The following is a 24,084-nucleotide window of genomic DNA, read 5'->3' as shown; positions in this document are numbered from 1 at the left end:
ATCCTCACACTCCAGCTCCCAACCAAGCCCCACACCTGCCACACCTCATCACCATCTTAAATCTAACCATTCCCAACTACACTCTCCCTCCCTGTGTCTTTGCAGGACAAACTCAACCACAACAGGCATGAGCGCACGCAGCCAGCTGGAGTCATGCCTGGGTGTTTTGAGGAGAGAGCCCTCGAGCTGGCCAGGGAGGAGGAAGAATGTGGCTGTGCTGCTGGTGAAGAGGCGTCACAGCTATCACCCGCACCCAGCGTCACCACAGATACTCACACTTCAATGGATATAATATGTAGACAGGCATCTGGGTCACTCATTGGTGAGCACCTCACAACTGAAGGTCCACAGCAGGTAGAGACCGGGACATGCCAGGTAACTGGCACTCAGAGGGATGCCAGAGCCCAGGTCGATACTGCAGTCGCTTCCTTGTCCTTTCCACTTCCTTGCACGTATTCTGTGAGCTGAGGAAGTGGTCAGAGGAGGCATGTGATGTTACCCTGAAAGGCAGCAATCTCATCTCTACCAATTTCCAAGTATCCCTCAGCACCCTTTAGCATCTTCAAAAATATATGTTGGAACAGACCTCAGATAGTAGTGCTTGCTTCGACAGCCCAAATATTAAAATTGGAACGATACAGAAAAGATTAGCATGGCCCCTGCGCAATGGTGACACACAAATTCATGAAGTGTTCCATTTACACAAAACGATGTCCCTGCTGAGTCCTAATTGATGATCCAATCAGGGAGCCTCATGTTCTCTATTTAAAGCAGGTGTGTCCGTTTCTCTGCCTGCTGAAGCAGGAAGCAACTGGGAGAGAGAGCTCTGTTGTACAAAAGTCTTGTAAATAAAGAAATGCTGGTGACGGGTCCTTCACCTCTGTGGAGTTATTTCATCCACAACAACTTAGCTGCTGCAAGCACTGGGGGGGCTCCATATAAACAGTTTCCCAGTACTGCCTAGCACTTGTTCCACAATGACTGCAGGAGATGGCAGGCAAGAAGACAGCACCATGCTTTTCTGAGGGGCCCTCACCAGGATACTGGATGGAGTGGAGCAGAGGTGGGGCACACTCTACTTCTGCTCCAGGAGGAGGCCTTCCAAATGCGTCACCACTCCCGCCTGGGATGCAATGACAGCCCTGATCAGTGCAAGCATACTCCAGAAGAGGACGGGACAGTTGTGTCAGAAGAAGCTGAATGATTTTCTTCGTTCAGCCAGGCTAAATGAGTCACTCCCAGTCTCCCACTGGACCCCCTCACACACCCAACCCTTTCTCTCACTCAGACACCTTGGCCTTTGCCAACAGCAGGAATCAGGTTCCCCCCTCCCTCTCACAATCACCACATTTCCCCAGTAGTTGCCATGCTCCTTACACTCCAGCTCCCACCCAAGCCCCACACCTGCCACACCTCATCACCATCTTAAATCTCACCACTCCCACCTACACTCTCCCTCTCTGAGTCATTGCAGGACAAACTCAACCACAACAGGCATGAGCGCACGCAGCCAGCTGGAGTCATGCCCGAGCTGAGAACTCTGACATGTTTTGAGGAGAGAGCCCTCGAGCTGCCCGGGGAGGAGGAAGAATGTGGCTGTGCTGCTGGCTGATAAGGCGTCACAGCTATCACCCGCACCCAGCATCACCACAGCTACTCACACCTCAATGGATATAATATGGTAGACAGGCATCTAGGTCACTCATTGGTGAGCACCTCACAGCTGAAGATCCACAGCAGGTAGAGAGAGGGGCGCCCCAGGTAACTGGCACTCAGAGGGATGCCAGAGCCCAGGGTTCTTCTGAGACCCAGGCCGATACTGCAGTCACTTCCTTGTCCTTTCCACTTCCTTGCACGTATTCTGTGAGCTGAGGAAGTGGTCAGAGGAGGCATGTGATATTACACTCAAAGGCAGCAATCTCATCCCTACCAATTTCCAACAATCCCTCAGCACCCTTTAGCATTTTCACGGATATATGGAACAGACCTCAGATAGTTAATGTTCTTCATCCAATGATCCAGCATAGTGAAGTCTTCATATGTGAGTGTTTGTGAGATATATTCCCATTCTCCCTGAAAGAGAGTCATGAATGGACTCTGTTACAGAAATCTTTGGAACTGCCACAGCTGCCTGGTGTGGTGCAGTTCTGAGTGCCACCATAGAGGGTGGCATAGATATGTAGAACGGATTCCTCCACAGATGCCATAAGACCTTCCAACTACTTCAGCCAAAACAACATGACAGTTGTACTGTTATGAATTTAAGTCTACTGTAAGCACTTTCTCAAGTTCAGTGTTGTCAGTCACTCCCTTACGCAGTGTGACCACCTTACTTTGTGGGAATTGACACGCACTGACATCCATCTACTCATACAATTGCATAACCAAGGAGTGTATTAATGTACCCCTTTGTGACCAAGACTAAACTCAGTGAAACATGGCCAGATACAAATCAATAAGCTTTGTTATTTCACAGGCATGTGAACATATAGAACAGCAGTCATGATCAGACTCACAATGAGAAGAATACAACTTTTCTTCACAAAACAACATGAAATAAAGAAGACACTGCTTCTCCACATCAGTGGGTTGCCTTACTTGACTTAAACAAAATGTTTTCTGACAATTCTCGAGTGATTGCCAACCTTTTCACAGCCTTTGGCTGCCTGACTGACTTTCGTGGCATTCTGTTGCAAAAACCTCCGCTTGATTGCTTGCCTCTGCCTGTTTCACATCTCCAGATACGATTTGCATGGTAGGGTGTGATGTACCACAGCATTGTGCTTAGCTGTTTGCATGCGTACTGAGTGTAAGTAACTGAGTGAGGAACAGAAAAATGACAAGTCAAAGCATAAGATGAGGCCTTTGGATAGAACATAGAAACATAAAAAAACTACAGCATAATACAGGCCCTTCAGCCCACAAAGTTGTGCCGAACATGTCCCTTCCTGAGCGATTACTAGGCTTACCTATAACCCTCTATCTTACTAAGTTCCATGTACTTATCTAAAAGTCTCTTAAAAGACCCTATCGAATCCGCCTCCACCACCGATGCTGGCAGCCCATTCCACGCACCCACCACCCTCTGAGTGAAAAAATTACCCCTGACATCTCCTCTGTACCTACTCCCCAGCACCTTAAACCTGTGTCTTCTTGTGGCAACCATTTCAGCCCTAGGAAAAAGCCTCTGACTGTCCACTCGATCAATACCTCTCAACATCTTATACACCTCTATCAGGTCACCCCTCATCCTTATCTCTCCAAGGAGAAAAGGCCGAGCTCACTCAACCTATCCTCATAAGGCATGCCCCCCAGCCCAGGCAACATCCTTGTAAATCTCCTCTGCACCCTTTCTATGGCTTCCACATCCTTCCTGTAATGAGGCGACCAGAACTGAGCACAGTACTCCAAGTGGGATCTGACCAGGGTCCTATATAGCTGCAACATTATCTCACGATTCCTAAACTCAATTCCTCGATTGATGAAGGCCAATACACCATACGCCTTCTTAACCACAGCCTCAACCTGCACAGCTGCTTTGAGCGTCCTATGAACTTGGACCCCAAGATCCTTCTGATCTTCCACACTGCCAAGAGCCCTACCATTAATATTATATTCCGCCATCCTATTTGACTTGCCAAAATGAACCACCTCACACTTATCTGGGTTAAACTCCATCTGCCACTTCTCCGCCCAGTCTTGCATCCTATCAATGTCTCGCTGCAACTTCTGACATCCCTCCACACTATCCACAACACCTCCAACCTTTGCGTCATCAGCAAACTTACCAACCCATCCCTCCACTTCCTCATCCAGGTCATTTATAAATATCACAAAGAGGGAGGGTCCCAGAACAGATCCCTGGGGCACTCCACTGGTGACCGACCTCCATTCAGAATATGACCCATCTATAACCACTCTTTGCCTTCTGTGGGCAAGCCAGTTCTGGATCCACAAAGCAATGTCCCCTTGGATCCCATGCCCCCTCACTTTCTCAATAAGCTTTGCATGAGGCACCTTATCAAATGCCTTGCTGAAGTCCATATATACTACATCTACTGCTCTTCCTTCATCAATGTGTTTAGTCACATCCTCAAAAAATTCAACCAGGCTCGTAAGGCATGATCTGCCTTTGGCAAAGCCATGCTGACTACTCTTAATCATATTATACCTCTCCAAATGTTCATAAATCCTGCCTCTCAGGATCTTCTCCATCAACTTACCAACCACTGAGGTTAGACTCACTGGTCTTTAATTTCCAGGGCTATCTCTACTCCCTTTCTTGAATAAAGGAACAACATCCGCAATCCTCCAATCCTCCGGAACCTCTCCCATCTCCATTGATGATGCAAAGATCATCGCCAGAGGCTCAGCAATCTCCTCCCTCGCCTCCCACAGTAGCCTGGGGTACATCTCATCTGGTCCTGGCGATTTATCTAACTTGATGCTTTTCAAAAGCTCCAACACATCCTCTTTCTTAATATCTACATGCTCAAGCTTTTCAGTCCACTGCAAGTCTGCACTACAACCACCAAGATCCTTTTCCATAGTGAATACTGAAGTAAAGTATTCACTAAGTACCTCTGCTATTTCTTCCGGTTCCATACAAACTTTCCCACCGTCACACTTGATAGGTCCTATTCTTTCACGTCTTATCCTCTTGCTCTTCACATACTTGTAGAATGCCTTGGGGTTTTCCTTAATCCTGCCTGCCAAGGCCTTCTCATGACCCCTTCTGGCTCTCCTAATTTCCTTCTTAAGATCCTTCCTATTAGCTGTATACTCTTCTAGATCTCTAACATTACCCTAGCTCCCTGAACCTTTTGCAAGCTTTTCTTTTCTTCTTGACTAAATTCCTTACAGCCTTTGTATACCATGGTTCCTGTAACCTACCATAACTTCCGTGTCTCATTGGAACGTTGCTATGCAACATTGGAAAGAACCCACTGGTTTAAAGACCCCCTCTCACATCAAAGGACTGATCTCTCATGAAGGAGCTGGGAAAGTTCCTAACTCAACAAATCTGATATCGTTGTTGAAGCCCCCATTCACCATTTTATTGTCTGCGGAAGGAAGGGCAGGATGGAATTGAGTCTGCCTCCTCCAAAGGTATGCCCGAGGTGCCAACGGCAGGCTGGCAGCTGCAATAGCCCCTTCCATTTCTGGGACAACAGTCTTGTTATACTAATCAATGACAGGTCCTCAGACTTTCAACCTTCAGCCCCCTCACACCCCATATGCCCTCTAGGCCCTCTCACACCTATTCAATGACCCCACATTCCATCTATGCCCCCTATGTTTCTTCCAATCAGCCTCAGAGTGGTACAGTGGTTGGCATTGCTGCCTCACAGTGCCAGGGTCCCAGGTTTAATTCCCAGCTTGGCTACACTTGTCAGATGGTCTCATTATGGAAACCTCGCTAAGCTCCAAGAATGACCAATACACTTGGGTCTCAGCAAACAATGTTCATGCAGCTTGCATGACAGTGAAAGTTTTGGTTGACTGACATCTCTATTATCTTGTAACAACCTACTGTCTCGCTGGAGAGCGTTTCATTGCCTGTGTGTTTATTTATATTAGATTGAGAGGTCTGCAGTGGACATATGCATCTATCAGAATGGCAGGGGTTGATCGACACTTTTAAGAGGTTTAAAGCTGAGGCAATTTTTTCTGATTTTTAGGTGAGCTTCAGGATCATTTCAAAGATCCCGGCTTGGGTCTCCATCCTGTCTGGAGTCTGCACGTTCTCCCCATGGCTGTGTGGGTTTTCTCCAGATGCTCCAGTTTCCTCCCACAGTCTGAAAGATGCGCTGGTTAGGTGCATTAACCATACTAAATTCTCCCTCAGTATACCTGAGCAGGTGCCAGAGTGTGGCAACTAGGGGATTTTCACAGTAACTTCATTGCAGCGTTAATGCAAGACTATTTGTTACACTAATAAATAAACTTTAACCAGACAATCATGTCCCCGTCTATATCTTTAAACCTGCCATCAACTACACGCAGAACCAACGAGACATTGATAAATCTGGCAAGTCTTTGAAATTATCCTGAAGCTCACCTAAAAATCAGAGGCTTTGGAAAAAAATGTTTCAGTTTTAAACCTCTTAACCCCAGCCATTCTGATAGATGCATATATCCAAAGCAGACCTCTCAATCTAATGTAAATAAACACACAGGCAATGAAAAGCTCTCCAGCGAGACAGTATTGTTACAAGATAATAGAGATGCCAGTCAACCAAAACTTTCACTGTCATGCAAGGTGTATAAACATTGCTTGCTGAGATCCAAGTGTATTGGCCATTCTTGGAGCTTAGCGAGGAATCCATAATGAGGCCATCTGACAATTGTACCCACAAAAGCAGTCTGAACAGATGGCCTCATTATGAATTCCAAGCTGAGCTCCAGGAATCGCTAATGCACTTATTTTAATTTTAATTACTTTATTAATTTATTATTTAAATAAATTATTTTATTTAATTATTTTAATTTTACGATTATAAAAATCCCACCATTCGATCCTGAAGTGGAAAGTATATTGAAAGACTTCTTTGCAGCAAATGAAATAACAGCTGAAGAAAAGTGAAAGATTATTCTGCTCACAGTCTGTGGCCCTTCAGATCTACAGCTTAGTGAGAAGTTTAACATCGCCAGACATTCCAGACACAAGGGGTGAAATCTTACCAAAAAATGGCAGAGTGGCAGAGTGTTGTTTCTGGTGAGAAAATCGGCATGTGTTTCTCTCCAGAGAAACTGGTTGGTCTTCTCTCCAGATCTTACGATACTCTGAAAAAAATGTCAATGGATTGAGTTTCACGGTGTCATGCAGGGGAGCGGTTCCTCAACATGTCGGCAAAGCCTGGCAGCGCTGAGATTGGGGTGCCATCTTTAAAGTACCCCGATCAGTGCAGCAATAAACCGCTCCCCCCACCCCCTCCCCAGCCCACCACAAGGGTCTCAGGACTCTCCCCCAACCCCTCTTGGCCAGAGCCGGCATTCACTCTGATTCTCCCCGACTCCACCCCCCACACTATCAGAGCTGACATTCACTCCGATGCTAACCCCCACCCCCGACAATTGGATCTGGCATTCACTCCGACCCTCCGCTCCACCGATAATCAGTTCCTGCCCCACCCCACTACGATATTCAGTCTCTTCACCTCTTCCTCCCCCCCGATCATCGGCTCTTTCCCCCATTCCGCCCCTGATCATTGGCCACTTCACCCTTCCTTTCCCGGATCATCGGCCCTTTCCCCCATCTCCCCAACCACCCCCCAAACATTGGCTCCACCCCCCTCGCTCCCCTACTTTCAGAGCCAGCACCCTCCATCCCCATTCCCCCAAACTTCCTTTGCCGACATCACCTGCTCTAGCCCAGCACACATATAAATGAATCTGCCCCCCGCAACCCCCCAAAGCTCCCACTGGGATCCGCCCCTTGGCACAAGTTGGCACTGCCAGGGTAGCATGGTGCCCACCTGGTTGTGCCAACTAGTGCCAAGTGGCGGTGCCAGGTGGAAGTGCCAGGACACTGCCTGTACGTCCCTTTCCCCCAGGGGTTATTCTCACCTTTACATCCCCGGGGCAATCCCCATGACGGCTTCATGTCTGGGTGAACTGGTGTAAGCCTCACCGACATGGCATCAATACAGAAGGGGATTAATATCTGTTTGGGGGAGGGGGCGTGTTAATGATATTAAAATAGCATGAAACATATGTAAATCAGGTTCACTCCCATAGCAGGCATGAACCTGATGATGTCACCGGCGAGGGGCAAGATCCGAAATCATGATCTCGCTGGTGAGATCTGGGACTCCTGTAAGTCGAGACCCCACCGGCACTCTCACGGACGCCGGGAGTGCCTCAAGATCAGCCCCAAAATCTTTTGTCCAGATTATTGAGTTAGTAGAAAATCGGTTTTGCCCCCGTCCCTTAGTCATTATGTTGAGATACAAATTTCATCCAGCAATTCAGGAGCCAGGGGAGACAGTCAGACAGATTGAGAGGGTTAGCAGAGCACTGCGAGTTCAGCCAAGCTCTAGGAGAAATGTTAAGGGCCCGTGTCTCCTGCCTGTTGTATAAAAAGCCTAATCGACAAAAGAAGTTACTGGCTAAGACCAAAGTCTCTTTAGAAAAAGCTGCGGAGTTGACCCAGGTGGCTGAACTTGCTGAGCAGGGTAAAAGCAAGTTAGAAGCATTGAATCCTTACAGTGCAGAAGGAGGCCATTTGGCCCATTGAGTCTGTACCGACTCAGCATCTTACACAGGCCCACATAACACAACACTCTCCCCCCACCCCCCCGCCCCCCGGCTGATCCCCATAACCCCTAATCCACACATCCTGGGACACTAAGGGACAAATTAGCAAAGCCATTCCACCTAACCTGCAAACCTTTGGATTGTGGAAGGAAACTGGAGCACCCGGAGGAAACCCACGCAGACACGGGGAGAGTGTGTAAATTCCATACAGGCAGTTACCCAAGGCTGGGATTGAACCCTCCCTGGCACTGTGAGGCAGAAGTGCTAACCACTGTGCTACCGTGCCAGAAGGCCTGTCAAACAAGGTAAACCATCTGTGGTGAGAAATGGTTGTGAAGAACAGCTAAGTGCCGGTCGAGCCAGAGAGATGGAATACAGCAGTGGGAGCTGAAGCTTGGTTTCGGTGCAAAGGAAAACACTCCCAAGAAAGTTCCCAACGCAGGAATTGTGTATTTCAGGTACAGTAAAAAGGCTCAGTTAAAAGCGTGGTGCAGAGTGAAGCAGTCAGGACCAAATGTGCAAAAAAGACCACAAGGCTGTCATCTCAAGAAACACGTAGAGCATCGGAGGAGGAGAGGAGTGAGTGACATAGGGGATCAACAGGCAACCCCTGCAGTAAATACAAAATTGCCAGGATTGGTTACTGGAATCCCAGTTGTAAATAAGGAACTTGAGCAACCAATGTTTAAAATTCATTTATTTATTAGTATCACAAGTAGGCTTACATTAACACTGTAATGAAGTTACTGTGAAAATCCCCTAGCCGCCACACTCTGGCACCTGTTCGGTTACACTGAGGGAGAATTTAGCATGGCCAATGCATCTAACCAGCACATCTTTCGGACTGTGAGAGGAAACTGGGGCACCCGGAGGAAACCCACGCAGGCATGGGGAGAACGTGCAGACTCTGTACAGACAATGACCCAAGCTGGGAATTGAAACCTGGTCCTTGACACTGTGAGGCAGCAGTGCTAACCACTGTGCCACCGAGCCACCCCGAATAGTTACTGTAACTGAGGATACAGCAGCTACAGAGGAGGATCTTGACCCCGGATTGATGAGTTTGCCTTTTGTAACCATCTGGCCTGGTTCTTCAAATTCTCAAGAGGCTACCACAGAACTCAAGCATCCTGCCAGGGTCCTGAAATCCCCTGATCAACTAAACGTATGATGAGTTTTACCCTGGGATATTCCCGATGCCTTTTAAAATGTGTTTACCTATACCGATGATGTTCTTTTGTTTCCACCATAGGTGAATTCAGAAGTTGGCAGGGGTGGGGGGGAAGGAGTGTGGTAATGTGGCCCCTTCCCTGATGGACACTCGATTGGCTGGGCCCTATGGAGTGTCGAAGTAGGAAGCTGAGTGAATCAGGAGCAAGGGCGGAAATCCTGGGTCAGGGAGGTCCCAGAGTTGAAGCCTGGGAGGAAAGTTGTGCAGTCGCATGTTTAATTCTGTCTAATCCTTTGTTGTAAATATTTATTTATCATTTGCAGTAAATCCCTTGCCACTTTGAGCCACATTTGAGTCGCCTTCGATTTAATCGTTTCTATTCCTTGAAGGCCCATTCCTGGCATGGGAGTCAGTCCCATAAATTAGTGTATTCAGGCTGGGGCACATTTGGACAGACGTAAGTTCCATACTGCCTTGTTAGTCTAGCACAAAAAGGTGGAATTACAGTCATAGGATCATAAAATGAGACAGTGCAGAACCATTTGGCCCGTTATCAGTCTTACTCCGAATGAGCCATTCACCCACTTGATCCCCAAATATCCTTTAATATTTTCCTATTTTCAAGTCACTATACAATTTCTTTCAGATATTTTAAAAATGCAGATTTACTCAGCAACTGAATTCCATATTCTAATCATTATTTCTGTGAATATTATTTTGTAATCTCTCCTTTAATTCCATTTGTGATTGAATCAAATGTGGGCTCCCTGATGTCTTACTGACCCAGTGGAAACAATTTCTAACCACTGTTGACATTTCAGTTATGAGATCATTGGAAAGGTTTGTATAATCAGTTTGGAAAAGAGCAAATTTCTACATGTGTTCTACTGAAAGTGTTTATTCTGACTATACTATAAGCTGAAGGTCACTTTGACTAAGAAATCCAGTTAGTCCTGCAGGTCTTGGCTTTGTATTGGTACCGTTTATTTTTAGCATAGTACCTGTGTTCTTGTTTTAGGCTCTGGGCAAAAGGGCTACCAAGCATGGGTTTCAGAATCAATCCAAACATAAAAAAAGCAATTGTGTGACAAAGGCAACATCTAACACGATCCATTCGAAAACCAGCCTCTAGAAACAAGTTAGTGACAAAACAAATAAATGACATTAGCCGTAACAGCAAACACATTGTGACATTGCTTTGGCATTATGTTTCAGGCATTAAACGAAATCTGGCCAACAAACTCACCTGATTTCCAGCATTTTTGGTCTTTATTGTTTAAAGTCAATCTGTGGTAGTTTTTCCAGAATGTAGTCTGGGTGTGGAGTTCAGTGATCGATAGCGCCAGGAAACAATCACACTTGAAGTGATAGTTTTCAGGAAAGATTAAGTTGTCACAGGCTGTAGAAAAATTAAATGTCATCAGTTTTGGAAATGTAACAGCCTGGATTTTAACAGCAGCAGGTTATAACGTTTATTTATTAGTGTCCCAAGTAGGCTTACATTAACACTGCAATGAAGTTAATGTGAAAGTCCCCGAGTTGCCACACTCCGGCACCTGTTTGGGTACACTGACGGAGAATTTAGCATGGCCAATGCACCTAACCAGTATGTCTTTTGGACCATGGGAGGAAACCCACGCAGATACGGGGAGAACGCAAAAATTCCACACAGACAGTGAATTCCCAAGACAGGAATCAAACCCAGGTCCCTCGCGCTGTGAAGCAGCAATGCTAACCACCGTGTAACATCGACAGGGATAGGGTTTTTGCACAGGAAACCTGGAAGTCTGGGATTCCCCCACATGCTGTGGAATTTTAACTCCTTAGTGTGGGTCTTATGGGCCTGACAGGATTCCACCTAGAAGTCAGCCTGATTGACAGGCGCTGCTTCTAGTTGGATGGGAAGGAATCTCGAGCAGCCTACAGTACCTGGTAGATCCCATCCATCACTCCAGGATACTCCTGTAGTTCCCAGGCTTTTCCCTGCAGCCCTTCTTAAACAAAGGCACAACATTTGCCACCCTCCAATCTTCAGGCACCTCACCTTTGGCTGTCGATGATTCAAATATCTCTGCTAGGGGACACGCAATTTCCTCCCTAGCCTCCCACAAAGTCCTGGGATATATCAGGTCCTGTGGATTTATCTACCTTGATGCACTTTAAGACTTCCAGCACCTCCTTCTCTGTAATATATACACTCCTCAAGACATCACTATTTATTTCCCCAATTTCCCCAACATCCAAACCTTTCTCAACAGTAAATACTGATGAGAAATATTCATTTAAGATCTCACCCATCTCGTGTGGCTTCATACATAGCTGACCTTGTTGATCCTTAAGAGGCCCTATTCTCTCTCCAATTACTCTTATGCACTTTATGTATTTGTAGAAGCTCTTTGGATTCTCCTTTGTCTTATCTGCCAAAGAAACTCATGTCCACATTTTGCCCTCCTGATATTCCTCTTAACTCTATTCAGCCACTTTCTATACTCTTCAAGGGATCCACTTGATCCCAGCTGTCTATGCATGTCATATGCCTCCTTCTTCTTCTTGACCAGGGTCTCAATATCCTAAGTCATCCAGGGTTCCCTAACTCTACCAGCCTTGTCCTTCATTCTAAAAGGAATGTGCTTACCCTGAACCCTGGTTAACACACTTTTGAAAGCCTCCCACTTACTGTCCCTTTGCCTGCCAACAGACTCCCCCAACCAACTTTTGAAAGTTCCTGTCTAATACCACCAAAATTGGCCTTGCCCCAATTTAGAATTTTAACTTTTGGGCCAGACCTATCATTCTCCATAACTATCTTAAAACTAATGGATTTATGGTCACTGGTCCCAAAGTGATCCCTTATTAACACTTATGTCACCTGCCCTTCCTTATTTCCCAAGAGGAGGTCAAGTTTTGCCCCCCTGTCTAATTGGGCTATCCACATGGTGAATGAGAAATTCCTCCTGAAAACACTCAACAAGTTTCTCTCCACCCAAGCCCCTAATACTATGTCAGCCTCAAACAATGCTGGGGAAGTTAAAGTCCCCTACTATTACCACCATATTTTACTTGGAACTATTTGTAATCTCCTTACATATTTGCTCTTCAATTTCCCACTGGCTATTTGGGGGCCTATAGTACAAAGCTATCAAAGTGATCTCCCCCTTCTTATTTTTCAGTTCGACACATACAGACTCGATGGGCAAACCCTCAGAAATATCCCCTCTCAGTACTGTTGTGATGCTCTCCTTAATCAAAAATGCAACTCCTCCTCCTCTCTTACCTCCTGTTCTATTCTTCCTATAGCATCTGTACCCTGGAACATTGAGCTGCCAGTCCTGTCCCTCCCATAGCCATGTTTCAGTAATAGCTATAATATCCCAGTCCCATATAGCCATCCATTCCCTGAGTTCATCTGCCTTGCCCGTCAGGACAAATACAGTTTAATCTAGACTTCCCTTGCTCTCTGCCCTGTTCTTGCCTGACCTGTCTAGTACTAGGATTACCGACAGTGCCTTTACTATTTAACGTGTTCTCTTTAAGTAATGTGTGGTCCTCACCCTTCTCTTCTGTCTCCCTACTGCTTCCAATCCCCCCTCAGAAATTACTACCCTCGAGGTCCTGCATTTTAGCCTTCTGCCTAACTCTCTATATTCACACTTCAGGACCTCATCCCTTTTCCTACCTATGTCATTGGTACCAATGTGTACAACGACCTCTGGCTGCTCATCCTCCCCTTTAAGAATGTCCTGCAATCGCTCAGAGACGTCCTTGACCCTGGCACCAGGGAGGCAACAAACCATCCTGGAGTCTCGATTGTGGCCACAGAAACACCTGTCTTGCCTCTAACTAGCAAGTCCCCTAATACTACTGCTTGCTTGCTCTTTGCCTAGCCCTGCTCTACAGGTGTGGTACCATAGGCCTGGCTGCTGCTGGTATTTTCCCCTGAGAGTCTATCCCCTCAACAGTATCCAAAACAGTATACCTGTTTGAAAGGGAAATGGGCACAGGAAACTCCTGCACTACCTGCCTGCCTCTCCTGGTAGTCACCCATCTACCTGGCTGAACCTACGGTGTGACAACCTCCCTGTAACTAGTGTCTATATCACTCTCTGCCAGTTGCTGCTCCAACCGAACAGTGCAGTCTGTGAGGAGCTGCAGCTGGACGCATTTCTTGCAGATTGTTCACTAAGTTCCCAGAACAGTCCAAAGATGTGCGGGTTAGGTTGATTGGCCATGCTAAAATTGCCCCTTAGTGTACTGAGATGTGTAGGTGCGAGGGATTAGTGGGTTAATATGTAGGGGTATGGGGGTAGGGCCTGGGTGGGATTGCGGTCAGTGCAGGCTCGATGGGCCAAATGGCCTCTTTCTGCACTGTAGGGTTTCTATGATTTCTATGATCTGGCAGGAGGAGCATACCATTGCCCTTACTGTATTCTTTACAGTTAAAAAGATGACAGAATCTCAACTCACCTTTCCCTTGCTTGTGGTCCTCACAGTGACTTTTGTTTAGCTAGAGGAGGGAGGGAGGGAAACACTGAAGTAGTGTTTGAGGTTTAACTATCCCTTGACAACAGCTCACCCACAAACCACTGTCTGGAAGCGGCGACTGCGCTAACGCAACTCTTCCCCCCGACAGCCTATCAGCGCCGCCTCTCTGCTGCCCACTGCTGGACGCTTGTCTTCACTTGAACTTGGAGGGTGTCTTGCTGAGCTCCTCCTTCTGGAAGCAGCAACTGCGCCGATGCAAATCTTCACCCCAACAGCCAATTAGAATCGAATAATTCCCCCATCATTGCTAAATTCTAAGCTTTAATGGCAGCGTAAACTCAACTGTTCTGTTCATTCTAATTGAATCACACCTCTCAAATCAAATTCATGGAAGGTGATCACAGTAAAATTAGGATTCAGGACAATGGGAATAGCATGAATGAGAAACTCCAAGTGACTGAACAAAACCTTAAAGATTGTGGACATCATTACGCTTTGAAATTACTATCAGCACACATCCTATCAAAAACACAGGTTTATTAGCTCGTTCACTGCAGTGAGAAGGTTGTCTGTAAGGTATCAAATTATTAAATTCACCTGAGCTTTACTAATAGATTTTTAAATTTTTCATCTGGACTAAGCCATTCTTCATTCTCACAGGTGTAACGTACTGAAAAACCTTAAAGCTATCAAGTAAAAATAAAAACACTCAACATTTTTTTTACTGGTTACTCAGTTAGCTGTAACTCTTAATTAATGTTTTATTCTAGTGAGCATAAACCTGCAATAAGTTTTAGTTAGGGCTGAAAAGTTGAAATCCTTTACTCCATGTCACAGTTTATTGCTGAATTCTGGGATTACACCATATTATCTAGGTTTCTCCTCGCCCTGATCCTGTACAGCTCTCACTGTACTGCAATCTTCCTTCCTAATGCAGCTCCGCAAAGACCAAATAAAGTCTGACAAGACAAAGCCTCAAATCTTTCAAAGGTCACACCATCTCCCCAAGTCAAAGCTTCTCAACGAGATTGTCCAAAGCTATGAATAACAGCAAAGGCCAGTAGTTGAAGTCAAATCTAGCTGCTTTTCCAAAAAGCTCAGATCCCAATTTAAATGAAAATCATGGAAAACTGTCTTTGGTTTTCCACTGAAATAGTAAAATGCACCCACTGAAATGCACAGAAAAGAACAAAGAAAATTCCTGATAACATGGATCTAATTTATGTTTTCGACATTAAATAATTGTTGCTGTAGATCTGGTTTTCTTTGGTCTTGGATTCATTGGCAAATTGAATACTTATCACTTTCTTTATTGATTCCAAAATTTAAATATTGCAGTTGAAATGTGAGTACTAGTCTAATAAAGTATTTCTTAAATCATCCAGACAGTAATAAGTTTTTCCATGGTGTTCCAAGTACAAAATGTGTAAGATTGTTTTGTTTTGAGACTCTGGCTGGGACTTTCCGGCCAAGCTCATCCTTAAACCGGAAAATCCCGTCCATGGTCTGCCCCTCGCATGCTCCGATTCCTGTGGCAGGCAGGACGGTAAAATTCACCCATCTCTTTAACTTAATGTAACATGAAGGAATGAAGGGGGTCATGTGACCTTCTCTGATTCCCAACTGGTAACAAATTTGGGTCGTATTGCCGTTAAAGGTTAAAGGGAGGCGTAGGTTGTTTTGCTTGGAAGGTGCAAGATGTTCACAACTGCAAACAACAGAAAGAATACAGTGCTGACTTTGAGTAGACTATTAGTCTCCCAGTGTCACAGAGAGGCATTGGGAATGTTAGGTCTTATAAACAGTTATACTTTAATGTGTCTATTTAACTTCAAGTTAGATGAAGTTGGGCTCTAGAAGTTTGCTAGTTAGCATTCTATCTGGATGCAAGGTACATGAGATTCATGTTGCCATGGAGATGGGCTTTGAGACGGGACTACACTACAGAATGCAAAACTGGAAGTAAAACAGCAGCCTGCAACACCCTACTGACATGATTATCAATGATGTGGAGATGCCGGTGTTGGACTGGGGTGGGCACAGTAAGAAGTCTCACAACACCAGGTTAAGGTCCAACAGGTCTATTTGGTAGCACAAGGTTTCGGAGCGCTGCTCGTCGAGTGACTCACCTGATAAAGGAGCGCTCCGAAAGCTCTTCCTACCAAATAAACATGTTGGACTTTAACCTGGTGTTGTGAGACTTCTTGACATGATTATCAAACCATGTAATCAGCTCTTAAAGCAACTTGCAACACATTCAAATATATAACATCCCTCCCCCTTTACTTCTGTGTTCATAACAATCATCCACTGTGTATCAGATTGTAGGTTTCTTATGATATCCCTGAACCTTACAGAGACAGTCAGTGCAAGAATCTAAGGGAGAGAAAGAGAGAGAGAGAGAAGTGGGAGATGGAAAGAAAGTAGAGAGAGAGATGCAGCCAGTTTCTATTGTTCCCACACAGAATGCAGGTGGAAGCACGTGTTCAGATTGTAAAGGCCAAGGGGGTGATTTTGCACCCATGTTCGCTGTCAGCGAGAATAGCAACACGGGCACAAAATACCACAACAGTCAGGAAATTAGATTCTCACCGGTGATGTAACAAGGTTGTTGCCCAGAAAGGACAGAAACCTCATTTTAATAAATTTCACTAAATTCAAATGTGAATAAAAGCCTTTCTCACCATATGTTGACCGCTCACTAAATATTCATACCACGCCAATGTGACATCACATTGGCGAGGTTCACAACAGCTTTTTAAGAACCTGAAGCAGTCGCGGGGATCCAACCAGGGGCCCGAAGATAAGTAAAGCCCCTGAGGAGAGAGGGGCATACCTGTGATAATGAAACTTGCTCTTTTGAATCTTTTAAAGAATGCTTCAAGGATTGTATGAATCTTTCAGCGAATCCATTTGTCAATGGATGATAAGATGCGGAATCTATATGCTGAATACCATTTACTTTGAGATAACCCTCAAATTCTTGTGAAGTAAACTGTGAAGCATTATCACTAACATTCTATTCTGGTTTACCAAATCTTGCAAAGATTTCATCAACTTTTTCAATGCTTCAGATGTAGTAGATTTCATGGCAACAACTTCTGGCCACTTTGAGTGTGCATCAATTATGACTAAGAACATGTAAACTTCAAGTAGACCAGAATTATCTGCTTGTAATCATTGCCATGGCATCTTAGGTCACTCCCAAGGATGTAAAGGGAACAACAATGATGTATTTCTTACTTGTGCAGAGGATTGACATTGTCCCACTTTTTCTTCAATTGAAGCATCCAGACCTGGCCACCAAAAATAACTGTGTACTAATTCTTCCATCCAGATTATACAAGGATGTCCTTCATGCAGTTGTTCAAGAACTCTTCCACATAGACTAGGAGGAATGGTCACTCAGATTCACTACAATAGACACCCACCTTGGACAGTCACTTCAAGCTTTATTGACAAATATGGTTTCAAATCAGGATGTGGATAATGCATTCCAGCTATTATTTCTTTCAATTCCATATCCATCACCTTTCCCATCCTGGGATCATTTCTGGTATGTCTCTGAAATTGAGAAGCTGTCACAGGGAAATGATCTACAAGCGAAAAATAAAGAATATAAGCAAAACTAGTTAGTAGCATCTGCTCAATAGGTAAAGGTAAGAGTGATAACGTATCAACATTAGCATGGTGCTCTGACTTGATGATACTTTATATCGTAGGCACGTGCAGATAAGGTCAGTGACCATTTTTGCAATCAGCTAGCAGCTAATGATGGTAAGCAATAGTTGCGATTCAATTGCTATATTAATCAGTAAATGTGTTTGTGAAAGATCAGCAAACAAATCTTCAATTAAAGGAAGCAGATATTGATCAGCACACAACACTGGATTAATGGTTCTTTTAAAATCACCACAAATATGAACGGAACCATCTGATTTCATGACAGGTAACCCAGCCACTCATTGTAACCGGCTCTGACACACCAGTGTTAACAAGTTGTACAAATTCTTCTTTGATGTTAAGATGAATTGCAAATGGCAGCGCTCTTGCTTTGAAACTTTTTGGTTGACTATTAGGCTTTGAACTCCCTTCAATGAGCCAAGTGTCTCTTCGAATGCACTCTTGTATTTATCCAGAGGATGCTGTAAGTCTGTTTTGGCATCGGCCAATCTATTGACAGCACTCCAGTTAAGCTTTATCTTCTACAATCATGATCTCCCAAAAAGAGCTGGACCACATGGTGAGGCAACTCTGCTGTTTGTCAACTCAACTTTATGTTGACCATGATGTAACATTTTAATGGCACAATCTCTTCCATGTACGTCCTTCAAATCACATTAGCTGGTTTTCATAGAATCATAGAATCATACAGCGCACAAGAGGTCCTTCAGCCTATTCAGTCCGTACCGACACATTAAAAACACCTGAACTCCCACCTAATCCCACCAAGCCCTGAATGTTATGATGAGCCAAGTGTTCATCCAAATAGTTTTTATTGCTGTCTTTAAAGTCAAAGCATGTTCAGTGAGAAACTTTCTTTGGATAGCCTCATCTTGGAGACCACAAACTAAATGATCTCAAAACGAATCTTCAAACTCACCAAACTCATAATGTTGTGCCAGCTTTTTTAAGGTTGCCACAAACTGAGCAATGCATTCACCTTCCACTTGATTCCTTCGGTGGAACCTGACCCATTCCGAGATGATCAGTGGCTTTGCTGAGTAATGCTCTTAAAGGCTATTTGTCAAGTCATCAGAAATTTTGGTTCCTGGCTTTGCTGGATGAACCAATCTTCGGAGCAAATTATAAGTTTTACTTCCTATTGTACTGAGAAAAACTGGCACGAGCAACTCATTTTCAGTTTTATTCACTTGTACAAAGGACTGAAAATACTTTACACCGGAACTCCATTATTCACTTCCTTCATTTAGAGGGCCCATGGATCCTAATCAACCCGCCATTTCTCTTGCAGACACTAATGACCCAACTAACTGCCAATTTTCTCTCTGTAATGTCTTAACTATGTTAGGGGTATGGGTCTGAACACAAGGAAAAGACCATGGTTAGCACACCTTGGCCAGGATTTTTCTCCCTCTCCGCAGTGTGTTTCATAGCAGTGAGAGGTGGCACGCTGTTCGCCCGTGGCAGGATCTTATGGTCCCGCTGCCATTGACAACGGGGTGTCCTGTTGAATGCGCCCCTCACGGCTGGGAAACCCATGGTTGGGGTGGACCATCGGCAGGACTGTAAGATCCCAGCAGCGTGAACAGCAGTAAGATTTTAACGGTAGATTCAAAGTAACACACAACGGCCGGTATTCTTCCAAATCAAAATGTGCCTAACGGGCAGGAAAATGGTAGAAAGTCCTGCCCACTTTTTGGATGCACTGATCTGAACGAATCTCCAACACTCTGTGCAATGCAGAGTGCCTTAAAGTGATTTACGCTGAAAAATGGGTGTCTGGACTTCATTCCGCCCGGGAGGCTGGCAGGATAGCGCTGAGTGGGCCACTCCACATGCGCTGATCTGTCAGAGTGGAGATCGACGCATGTGCACTGCCCCATCCCCCCCATCGCCGGCCTCCAGATCGCTGGCCTTCCCCGGTTTCTTCCCTGGAACCCCCAAATTACCAACCTTCCTGACCCCGCCACCTGATCGCTGGCCTACCGGACTGCTCCCCCCTGGGCCATCCCCTCTCTCCCCCCGCACCTGGGCCAGCCCCGACACTACCCACCCATGACCAAACCTGACACCACCCCCAATGACCAGCCTCGGTCATCTCTTCACTCCCTCCCCCACCGATCCCGCTTGCAGAGTGACAGCAGGTCCCCACCACCACCAATCAGCCCCCCAATTATGTCTTGATGCCTTGTACCCCTCTGGCCCCACAACCTTGGCACTGCCCAGTGTCTGGTGGGCAGTGCCAGAATGCCCCTTGGGCAATGTGAGAGTGCCAGACTGGCTCTGCAAGGCTGGCACTGTAAAAGGGGCAACCCTTGCCTGGGACCTCCCAGGGGGGCTTCAATAGCCTCCGTCCTCACCAGCGGGGTGAAGCAAACATTCGTGGGAGACAGTTGTAAACCGTACTATTGGGAATAACTCGCAGCGGGGTCGGGGGGGTGGGGGAGGAAACGCTAGCGGGCCCGGGAATATCTGAGCCTGCTAATCAGCTCCATGCCAATTTCCAGCACAGAGCTGATTGCACTAAAAGAAAAACGCCTGGGAGACTGAACCTCATGAAAGGTCCCCCACTGTTGTCTCCCAGCTCGCTGCACTGCTCATCCCAACCAACATGTTTTATTGAAAAGATGTTCTTTGCACTGCAGAATACAAAAGTGAAAAGCAGCCTGCAGCACCCTAATGACATTGCCAAATCATGTGGCCAGCTCTTAAAGCAACCTGTAACCATTTTGAATAAATAACACGCTATGGTTGTTGCGGGGGGAGAGCTCCAGATAATTGTGTGGGGAAGAGATCCCAATAATTGTGTCATGTGGGTGAGAGCCTCTGATACCTTCCTGTTGGGAGGGCTGCGGGGGGGATTTTAATGCCAATTCTGATCCAGGTGTCCTTTAAAAATGGCGCCCCGATCACTGTGGTGCTGACCTTGTTGGCTCTGTCAGACCTCACGCCACCAGACTGACAGTGTAAACTACGCCCTCAATTTTATTTTGTCAGAGTGGCTCAAGGTTTGAAAACTCAGCAGTGCATCTGGAGAGGTGTATGCCAGTTTTCAGTCAGAGTCTGTCACTGACAAACTATGGGAAAATGTTGCTCCAAGTTTGTGAGGTTGTAAACAGGGCTGGAAGATTTGACTAGCTTTGGCTAGTTGGAGGAATCACCAGGGTAACCCTGATCATGAAAGCCAATTCAGGGATTAAAAGTTACTCGACTACTAGAAAAGGAAGAAGAAAGCAAGCCATCAGGAATTGAGAATACCTTTCAACTTGTTCCTCGAGAATGAGTTGTTTACCTAAGGGACAGAGTGAAGTATAACAGAGGAGGGGCATTTTTAATCTTTTTTAAAGTTAAAGTTAGTTTAGGTTAAAAAATGCTTGAATAATGTTTAGATAATGTTGCTTTTAGTTCACTTATTAGAGTAAAAGTTTTAAATTTAAAATCTTGTCATTTGATTCTTTCAGTGTTCCAAATATCTTATTACAAGTTATCAGTCCTTAAGGGGACCATAACAATAGAGTTTCTGGGTGGGAATTTTTGGTCGTGCTCGCCCTAAGACCAGAAATTCCTGCCTGAGGTCAACGGACCTTCTCATGGTCCGCCTCCGCCCACTATGATTCCCATGGTGGGCGGGATGGGAAATTTCTGCCTTCCAAGTCAGTATTCAAAGTTACTTTTAAGGTGGGTGGCATTCGTGCAAGAAGTTTACACACATATTTTAGTCAATTGTGAAAATCTGTTGCTGTAAGCCCCTTCTATTTGAAAAAATTACCAATTTACCTCTTTTGGTAGCATAATTGAGTTTCAGTCCCCATCGTTCTGCTTGTCGAGCATGAAGAAGAGCTGATACGATGCCAAAAACAATCATTGTCTTTGAATGGTGCAATGTTCTCATTATTCAAATAACAATGATTTATCTTTGCAAAACATCCCGTATATGCTCAGAAAGAAAATCAATTATAAACTATATTAACAGATCCATTAATTATGCTAATTAAAGTAATTTCCTTATGACAATTAGTTTAGTTTGCCAATAACTTGTTCTATAATTGAAAAATATTGCATTCCTTTAAGATACACACAGAATAGATTCATCATGATACAATGGAGCACAATTAAAGAATGACAATTAAACTTCATTTTCATGTGTAAATTGTATTGTTAAAATGTATTTTAATTCTGAAGGTTCTGCAAAAGCCTGTTCCATTAACCAAGTACACAATACTATGTTGAATTATCCTTCTGAAAAGCAAGTTGTATATTAAGTGACACACTTTTTGTATTAAACACTTTTATTCTAATTCTATTGATTGAGTGTCTTTAAAATGAAATTATCGCAGCATTCACATTTTAGATCAGAAGCCATAGTTCTGTTGTTAATGTCTTGTCTATATCCTACCATTGGTATACACTTGTCAAGTCATTAATGGCTCATATGTATAATTAATTCCAACGATAAAAAAATGTAAAAATGACAATAACCCCAATCATGAAACAACAGCAACAGTAAACTGGTAAAATACAAATACCAATTAATCTACCTGTTGATCTCTTGTTGGAATGGCTTATCGGTTGCATTAGATTCCTGGGATAGGACCCCATGATAAACATGCTCTGGGAGCAACTCTCCACAGTGACTCAATTAGTTAAAGAATAATAAGCCATATAGAGCAGAAGTGCTTCGGATTTGTGTTGAACAAGTTAATCTTAACAAACAAGGCACATAAAAGTACTGAAGTTAGCCACGGCATCATTCAGAAAGGAAGATAGCAAGATCAGCCCAATACAAAAGCAAAATACTGCAGAGGTTGGAAATCTATATTAAGCTCACAAAATGCTGGAAAAAATGAGGGAGCATCAGTCTGATTTCCCATGTCTTTAACCATCCACTGATGCTACTGTGATAGGTTTTTATGGGTGAATTGGAATGGCCAAGCAGCCTCCCTAACCTGTACCTATTTTTGTGACAGTGAGTATGTTTGACCAGCTGGTGAAAGAGAATCGGCCATAGATATCGAGGAAGTCATTTGGATCACGATATAGTGTGAGATTGTTGATGAGCAAATCCATGCCTTTGCCTGTTCTTTGTTTTCTTTTATTAATTTAATCCTCTCTGTTATTAAATTCTGATGGAGGCTTACATAAAAGTTGAAAGCTTACAGGGCTTCGTCACAAGAAATTGAAGTTTCATCAACCCCCTATGTCATTGTCAGCAATGGATCCGACTGTGTAAAGTAGTGCACTGACCTGGACTTTTCGACCTTTTTTGTGTAATCCTGAAGCAGTTCTGTATCCTTTTTCTCCAGTTGTGCCATATGCGATCCTCCTGCATTCTGAAATGGTTCGAGGAATGACAGTATGGATTCCACACTCCAGCTGAGCTGTGGAGTGGTTCCTGCTTCTGTGCTGCTGCTTGCTGCTTTGGATCTGTGCTGTCCAGTCTGTGGGTCTGTGTCTCAGCTTGTACCTGCTGCTCCTGGAATGTCCCAACATCTCGACATGTCTTTTTTTCAACTTTTGTCCTTCCTTCAAAGATCACTTTTCTTGGCAGACCTCTGCCTTATTTTTAATGTTTGCAGGGCCTTTTGCTCACTGCCACCATGTTTTGTTGTGTTTGAGATCTAGACAGGCGTTTTGGGGATTGCCTATTCTCCCAAAGTATGCTGCTCGAACCTACAGTTTCTCAAAACCGGTACCCTTAGAATCATAGAATCTTGACAGTGCACAAGGAGGCCATTTGGCCCATCGAGTCTGCACCAACCACAATCCCACCCAGGCCCTATCTCTTAACCCCAAGTATTTACCTTGCTAGCCCCCTGACATTAAAGCGAAATTTAGCATGGCCAATCAACATAACCCGCACATCTTTGGAGTGTGGGAAGAAACCAGAGCACCCGAAGGAAACCCATGCAGGAAGAACGTGCAAACTCCACACAGTCACCCGAGGCCAGAATTAAACCTGGGTCCCTGGCGCTCTGAGGCAATAGTGTTAACCACTGTGCCACCATGCTGCACCTTTAAAATTTTCTTTATTTACAGGGAATATTCACATATTTAGATCTCTACGTGAGATTGGAGTTTCTCCTCCTTCCAGATCTCTCTTACTTCTCAGTCATGTGATCTGGTATCATTATTACATCAGCTTTATGTACATTTTTAATGTTAAACCTTAACTCTACACTGATGAATTGTGATACAAAATAGGTGACTCACTGCAGTATGAAAGGGCATCAAATCTCCTACATGCCAACAGTGAGTTTGTGGGTGCTGAAGGAGTAATATTGCTTCTCCTTTTTTTATTATTAATTTGGGGGGCATGGGTGTCAGTGACTGGCCAGCATTTATTGCCCATCCCTAGTTGCCCTTGTTCAGAAGGCAGATGAGAGTCAACCGCATTTCTGTGGCTCTGGAGTCATATGTAGGCCAGACCGGGTAAGAACGGCAGATTTCCTTCCCTAAAGAACATTAGTGAACCAGATGGGTTTTTCCAA

At 44.7% G+C, this 24,084-nt stretch overlaps 1 non-coding gene across 1 annotated transcript; it reads left to right on the top strand.

Annotated features, from left to right (window-relative positions):
* Positions 1-597: 597 nt before the first annotated feature.
* LOC144504165 (U6 spliceosomal RNA) lies at positions 598-704 on the top strand. The gene has a single exon (XR_013499585.1). It is a non-coding gene; the product is annotated as a U6 spliceosomal RNA (small nuclear RNA).
* Positions 705-24,084: the final 23,380 nt, after the last annotated feature.

Source organism: Mustelus asterias, chromosome 14 (genome assembly GCF_964213995.1).
Source record: "Mustelus asterias chromosome 14, sMusAst1.hap1.1, whole genome shotgun sequence".
Classification (NCBI taxonomy): domain Eukaryota; kingdom Metazoa; phylum Chordata; class Chondrichthyes; order Carcharhiniformes; family Triakidae; genus Mustelus; species Mustelus asterias.
This window is presented reverse-complemented; position numbering and strand designations above follow the sequence as displayed.